Raw genomic sequence first — 6882 nt, 5'->3', positions numbered from 1 at the left:
GCGCCCGGCACCTTCCTCAAATGTGTCTCAAACTTTTAGTCGTTGATTTTAATTCAGACACACCTTCAGAATGGTACACCCGGGCCAGAGAGGGAAACCGCGGAATCTGGGAATCTCTGAACTAACGAATGAAAAATCTCAGGAGGTCAGGCAGCTTCTGCGGGGAGAAACACAGCTGGCGTTTCAGGTCGATGACCTTTCACAGGCCATTCGGCCTTTCTGGCTCCTGCTAGCTGTCCAGACAATCGAGTCAGTTAGCCTGACTCATTCCGCTGTGGTCCTACTGGATGTACCTTGCAAGCAATTATATGTATTTACATGTGTATGCTATTCCTTGCAGCGGGAGCGCTACACAACGATATCTGGTCTATTTTTAAATGTTGCAACCGCAGACACATATCTCAGTGCAAAGTTTTAACTGTGGGTAAGGGTGGGATGCAAAAGTGTGGCAGAATCTGTAGCCCGAAGCCGCGCACACACCAATCTTTGGGGCCCTCAGACGAACTACAACTGCCTCCAAACACCGGGAGGACATGCAAGCCCACGACACAGGGTCTTTTTTTTTGGGGTGGGGGGTGGGGGGGAAGATGATTGGAGTCAGACCCCACTCACTGATCCGGGGCTGGCACGCTGACAGACAAACCTTTTCTGCCCAGATGCAACCACATTAGCAACAAAGATAACTTTAATAAGTGACCTCTTCATATACTTTATTTATTCAGGACCTGCATTAAATATACATCGCAAAAGTATAAGCTGGGAGCTCAGAAATTAGTCTGAAAGCTCGCAGGACTGGGAGCTGAGCTGACGGCCAGTAACCGTAAGTCGCGGCTTAATGGGCACAATCGATCGAAAAGTCCTTGGGAGCTCTCACTCTCTCTCTCTCTCTGTGAGTTGGAGCGGCTTCTGCATTTCTGGGCACGGTTACACATCCCTCCGTTAACATGTGAAACTGGGATTGGGTGGGGGGGTGTGTGGCGGTTGTGGTTGGGGGTGGGGGGGAAGGGGAGGGGGGTGTTGGGGATTGCCAAACTGTTAGTACTGAGTATAATTATAAACCAAAGGTTTCACACATTCCGTCAGATCACCCAGAGAAGGCGGGGGGTGGGGGGGAATGGAATGTCCTCATTTAAGCCTCCCTTCCCATCCCCGCAGCAACCGTAGAAGGCAAGGAAGTCCGACCTGGAACTTAGTGCACCATGTGCCATGAGTGAAATCTCAGGTTAGCTGGTGCCAGGGACACTGTACGGGCTCTCTCTCTAGTTATTGACATCCCGGTGTCGTGGGCTTTATCACAGTCGGTGTGTGTGTGTGTGTGTGTTTGGGGGGGGGGGGAGGGGGGAGGCTGGTCAGGTTTTATTTTGTTGATTTTATTTGAGGGAGAAGGCAAAGGGACCGCCATTCAGCCCTGGTCGAGAAGAATCGCTTTAGTGTCCTGGATATTGGGATTACAAAGGGCTTGTTGTGCGTTGGTTCAATCTTCAGACACACTAATTTGCGAGACGCGGACCACTGAGTTAAACTTTTTATTCATTGCATTTTTTTTTCAACTCAAGGGGAGAATAGACTCCATGTGGTTCTAAGTCAGCCCCTGGCCAGCGATTATGTAAACGAGTTATTCACTAACGTGATAGCATTAAATCGATAAGGGGCTGCTCTTTTCTCTGCGTCTGTTTCAAGTTGCTTCCAAGGCAGATGCAACACCGTGTATTTCTCCAGCACAGAAAAGCGAGTAAAAGAAGAGAGAGGAAATGAATATGTATATTATATATATAAAATATGTGATCTATACCGCCAGATAAATTGCTGAATCCTGAGTGTGCGACGCTAAAACCGGAGATTTAAAACAAAACGGCACGTGGGAATGAGAGAGTTTCTGTGTGTGTGTGTGAGAGAGAGAGAGAGACACACACACACAGATGTTAACTTTTTAAAGTGAGGGAGGGAGAAAGGGGGGCAGGTGAGGATTTTAAAACAGAGACGTTGAACGAAAATAAAGAATGAAGGGATAGAACAGAGGGTGAGAGTGGATAGTTAAAAAGGTGGAGGAAACGAAGCCGCTTGAGCGAGAACATAGATTTAAGCGGGTTAGGAGAGTGAGGATGGAGAAAACCGAGTGGACCGGATCCTTGGGAAGAGAGAGAGTACGTGGGGAAAGTCGACATTTACCAGAAAAGACGCGGAAAGGAAGCAGTGTGTTAAAGCGTGGAAGGAGAAGAGATTCCAAAGAGTAGAGAGGGAACATGGAGTCACGTGAAAGAGACCAAGTCCCCTTCATGCCGTCGAACATTGCCGGAGTTCACCGTTTTGGGATTCACCATCACTACTTCCAGCTCTGACTGTGAAAGCCCCGAAGGGAATGAAACTGGAAATTGTTACCAAACAATTGCTGGACGTAATGAACACATTTCAAAATATACTTTTTAAAAAAGAAACCTGCCCCATACCTGGCTTGATATTTTTGGTCATGCACTTTAAGCAGTCTCTCAGGAATTAAAAATAAATTGACTGGACTGAATTGTCAGACTGGATCTAAACACCTCAGCTAACCATTAGCAGGCAGGCAGTTTGAAAATCGTATTTTTTTTAAAAAGCAAAAAGTACAGCTGTTTTATTCCCCCGGAAGCGTCGACCTTTTACCAACTAGACAGACTTTGAGGAATAAAACACACCAAACTTCTGTACTCTCAGGATTTGAACCCTACGCGCCACCCGCTCCGATGTCCAGCTTTCTGTGATTCTGGTGCAGGTCTCTAATGACAGGGGTGGAGTCAGGCGGTAATTCAGATCACAGAGTGATCCGTCAGAATGGGTCAAACGGAGCTATCAATGTGTGGGATTCAGGGAGTTGACAGTTTTGTCACTAACCATTCGTACAAGTGCTGTTTTGAGACATCTCAGTTTTCCTCTCTCGGTTCTGGGAGGATTTCGCTATCCACAGTCTGGCCGCTTTTGTCTCGCCGCCCAATTCCCCCTTTCGTGGGCAAAGCGGCGGCGGAAGTTTTGCACATTTAAACACTTTGTTGCCCAGCCCTCCCCTTTTGTTGTGAACGGCGCGCCTTCGTGGGTACATCTTTATCGGCCGCGGCCCTGCGGCCTTTCCACAAGGACCTCATACAAATGCAAGGGGTGGGACAGCGCAAGGAGAGGATGCCGGTTCGGCCCATCGTCCCCCTGCTGGCCCTTTGCAACAAGCCATCCAATGAGTTCCACAACCCCAGTATCCTTTGCCCAACAGCACGTGTACAATGGTATCCGCACGTGTCCCAGTATTTACCAACTCCCTTTTGGAGAGTTGACGAGGCGAGTTGCAGATCGCTGTTTGGAAATAGTTCTCTCCCCTCTGACTAGTTCACCAGCTGAGCAATTCCTTGTCCCCCCACCCCCCCGCCCTTAATCCCATTTGGATTTAAACCATGTCACACGTTGGACGTGAATGAACTGAATTCTCAGTCGCTCATGATCTTTGACAGGGCCCTTATTAATCGGTGCAATCAATTAGAGACCACTTGGTTTTCTCTCCATCACCACCACCCCCCACCCCATCCCACCCTGAACCTCCCCCAGCCCCCTCCTCTGTAATGAGGCAAACTCCCGGGGGGATTGCCACCGTCCCGAGGTGGCGGCGCGGAAGGTACATCTCTTTGTTGAAGTGATCGTTAACAGTGCAGTTCGGTGAGGTGGTATTAAGAAGGATAAGGCCCGAGGAACAGGGGAAGGGGTGGGATTGGCAGCAAAACAGAGCCAGAGCTTCAGGCCACCCAGCGGAGGGCCGTAATCGAACTCATCCCCGCGGGCTAGGATGCTGGGGTTGCGCCTTTACTGTACTGACAGAGCCAGCAAACGGTTCAAGCAGGAGGATACCGAGAAGGAGACTAAGTCTCTGTGCTGTGGTAAGTATGTATGTGTGGTATGCGTGTGTATATGTGTGGTCGGCTGTCTGTGGGTATGTGAGTGGTGGGGTGTGTGTATGTCTGGTGTGGTGTGTATGTGCGTGTATGTACCTGTGGGGGATTGTGTGTTGTAAGGTTTTGTGTATGTGTGGCGGTGAAGTGTGTGTGGTGAATTTATGTGTGAAGTGTCTGTGTGTGTGGTGAGGTGTATGTGTTTGTGGCGAGGTTATGTGTAGTGGGGTGTGTGTATGTGCGGTGAGGTGTATGTGTGTGGGGTGTGTGTGTGGTGAGGCATATGCATGTGCAGTGTGTATGTATGTGGTGTGTATGTGCGGTGAGGTGTATGTGTGTGGTGTGTATATGTGGTGAGGGGTATGTGTGTGGGGTGTGTGTGATGAGGTGTATGCATGTGCAGTGTGTATGTGTGGTGAGGTGTATGTGTGTGGGGTGTGTATGTATGTGGCGTGTATATGTGGTGAGGGGTATGTGTGTGGGGTGTGTGTGGTGAGATCTATGCATGTGCAGTGTGTATGTGTGTGATGTATATGTGTGGTGAGGTGTATGTGTGTGGGGTGTGTGTGTGGTGAGGTGTATGCATGTGCAGTGTGTATGTGCGATGAGGTCTATGTGTGTGGGGTGTGTGTGGTGAGGGGTATGTGTGTGGTGTGTATGTGTGGTGAGGGGTATGTGTGTGGTGTGTATGTGTGGTGAGGGGTATGTGTGTGATGTGTATGTGTGGTGAGGGGTATGTGTGTGGGGTGTGTATGTATGTGGTGTGTATATGTGGTGAGGTGTATGTGTGTGGGGTGTGTGTGGTGAGATCTATGCATGTGCAGTGTGTATGTGTGGCGAGGTCTATGTGTATGGGGTGTTTATGTATGTGGTGTGTATATGTGGTGAGGGGTATGTGTGTGGGGTGTGTGTGATGAGGTGTATGCATGTGCAGTGCATATGTGTGGGATGTGTATGTGTGGTGGGTTGAATATGTGCGGGGTTTGTGTGAATGTGTGGTGGGGTGTGTGTATGGGGCTTGTGTATGTGTTGTGGGGTGTATGTGTGTGGGGTGTGCGGTGTGTATGGGTATGCGTGTTGAGGTATATGCGTAGTGGAGTGTATGTGTGAGGTTTAGGCATGTGTGGTGGGTTGAATATGTGTGGGGTGTATGTGTGTGTTTTGTGTGTGTGTCTGCGTGTGTGCATGTGTGTGAGTGTTTGTGTGCGCGTTTGCATATGTGTGTTTGTGTGTCTGTGTTTCTCTGTGTATGTATTTGTGTGTGTTTCTCTGCGTGTGTTTCTCTGTGTCTGAGTGTGTTTCTCTGTGTGTGTGTTTCTCTCTATGTGTTTGTGTGTCTGAGTGTGTGTGTGTATGTGTTTATGTATTTGTGTGTGTTTCTCTCTATGTGTGTGTATGGGGTAGATTTGAGGAGAAGGTTCGTAGCTGTTAGTGAAATGTTTTGAAAGGGCCCCTTTGCAAGTTTCCATGCGGACGGCATATCGCTGAGAGAATGAGCGAAAGGTTACATAAAAAGGCTGTGGGTTAACAGGGAAAAGTTGGGGCAAGGGGGGAGGTGGGCAGAAAAAAAAATCTAATTATCTCCTAACCGGCCAGCCCCTCGCCGATTCATGTATCCCATTGAAGTTCCTCTTCAGCACCTTGAAGTTGTGGGTTTCAGCCTTTACCTGATTTTCTATTCTTCATTATTTAGGCACATCAGAGCAATGCAAATTCTATAGCCAACTGTGAAAAAAAGGAGAGTGGCCAAGTTAAAGAGTAAGAAACAAGAGAGGGTGGAGTTCCCCCACTCCCCAAATAAACACACAAACACACACACACAGACATAGGGAACAAACTGATGTCCGCAACCAGTTGAAGCACTCACTCTATGTTCGCTTTCGATAGCGTTTCAAGTAAAAATCCTCCCGGCTGTTTTTAGAGGCAGCCCCGCGTCAACCAACAAGCGCGGGATTGAAAGAGAGTACGGAATCCCAGGGCTCTCGGCTCTGAAACGAAACCCGACTGCACCCACTTTGAGAGAAGACAGCAAAGCACAGCTTAAAGGAATTTTTTAAACAGCGTCTGTCGGGTTGAATTCATTTTAAAAAGGGTTCTCGCTTCAAGGAATCAAAAGCAGAAAGTGCTGGGTAAACTTGCCAGGTCTCTGGAAGTATTCTGTGGCGGAAAAAAAAGAGTTAATGTTTGGAGTCCAACGGTCACTAGCTAAAGGACACCGGACAGGTATCTCCATAGGCACGGTTAAGAAAAATGTTGTACTTATATGGTGTGCTTTAGCAGGGCGGGGGCGGGGGGGGGGCACTCCAAGAGGGAGTTAGTGACAGATATACCTGGGGTGAAGTGTGACGGACAGATATGAATTCTGTCGAGGCCGGAAAAGCACAGCAGGTCAGGCAGCAACCGAGGAGCAAGAGAATCGACGTTTCGGGCAGAAGCCCTTCAGATGTTTAGCTCTGAGGAGATAGTGAGGACTGCAGCAACAATGTCTCAGGTCAGTATAGATCATGGCTTCAATCGTTAATCATATCCTTGAAGGGCACACTGCGGCTCAATTTACAAAACAAACAACAAATACAAAAAAAAATCCCAGTTTTAAACAACCCTGAGTATTTTTTTGTCAAAGATTCGTCCCCGAGTTAAAAGTTAGAGTTATGAGGGTTAAAGTAGTGCACAGTCGTTGCCAGAGAATTCAATATCATTTTGAACTTCGACGCGCATCAAGCAGAGTCCATACCAGAATATTGCCATCAGAAGCAACCACATTTTAAGGGCATTTGTTGGACCCCAACACGACCCCCGGAACAATGCCCTGTGCATTTATCCTTACAGACCAGAGTAACGCGTTAACTTAAATCCATGTCAATTGTCCAAAAGTATTTGGTGAAATACATATTCAATAAGAAGTTAGCAGCTCAGTCTCAGAACAGATTTCTCATTTTGCCTAATGTGAAGGCGTGATCAATCGTGACAATTTATT

This window comes from Chiloscyllium punctatum, chromosome 10 (genome assembly GCF_047496795.1).
Source record: "Chiloscyllium punctatum isolate Juve2018m chromosome 10, sChiPun1.3, whole genome shotgun sequence".
NCBI lineage: Eukaryota > Metazoa > Chordata > Chondrichthyes > Orectolobiformes > Hemiscylliidae > Chiloscyllium > Chiloscyllium punctatum.
Note: the sequence above shows the minus strand (reverse complement) of the source record.